Raw genomic sequence first — 793 nt, 5'->3', positions numbered from 1 at the left:
CTGGATGCTGGACATAGAAATAACCACAAAAGTGAATAATTTAATTCTGGAAATACATGTTTTTGTTTTGAATAATTGCAATTTGTAGAGAAACCTGAAAGTTTTATATCAATAAAGAACATTGACACAAATAAAAAATAATAATATCCGTTTAGAATTAATTAAAGGTATATATAAAATATTTGATTCGTTTTGTTGATACACAAAAATGTAAGAAAAAATTGTATTGCATCGGCCGGGAATCGAACCCGGGCCGCCCGCGTGGCAGGCGAGCATTCTACCACTGAACCACCGATGCTCTATAGATGAATTCTTCGTTTACCATAAACATAAGGCGTTCAACTTTCTTTGGCCTATTTTCAATTTTTATTTGAGTAGATTAAACTAGACTATAAATAAGTATTAGCTGCTGATTTTACTTGTGAAGGTTGCATAGAGCGCGAACTTATTCATGCAAACGTTGCCGCATGATAGGAAAACAAAATGTCAGCTGTAGAAATTTGCATGCTTTTGCTCATAAAAAGTAATTATATAAACAAATACATATTTTTGTACTTAAAATAAACCTAGAATCTATCAGTTATATTGATAAGGTATTATTGGCCTTTGTGTGGGTTATAAGCGTGTGAAGTGAAATTAAATAATAAGTATTGTTTTTGTCTTTATGTATGTTCTTAATTGATTGTAACTGTAAATATTTCCACATTCCCCAATAATTTTGTGATTCATTTTTATTTACATCGAACAATTACTTACTACTTTGTTTTATTGTCAACTTGTCGAATAATGCGTC

The 793-nt window shown here is 30.6% G+C and overlaps 1 non-coding gene across 1 annotated transcript; it reads right to left on the bottom strand.

Moving 5' to 3' along the window:
* Window positions 1–227: 227 nt before the first annotated feature.
* On the bottom strand, window positions 228–298 carry TRNAG-GCC (transfer RNA glycine (anticodon GCC)). Its single transcript has one exon. It is a non-coding gene; the product is annotated as a tRNA-Gly (tRNA).
* Window positions 299–793: the final 495 nt, after the last annotated feature.

Source organism: Drosophila virilis, chromosome 2 (genome assembly GCF_030788295.1).
Source record: "Drosophila virilis strain 15010-1051.87 chromosome 2, Dvir_AGI_RSII-ME, whole genome shotgun sequence".
Lineage (NCBI taxonomy): Eukaryota > Metazoa > Arthropoda > Insecta > Diptera > Drosophilidae > Drosophila > Drosophila virilis.
This window is presented reverse-complemented; position numbering and strand designations above follow the sequence as displayed.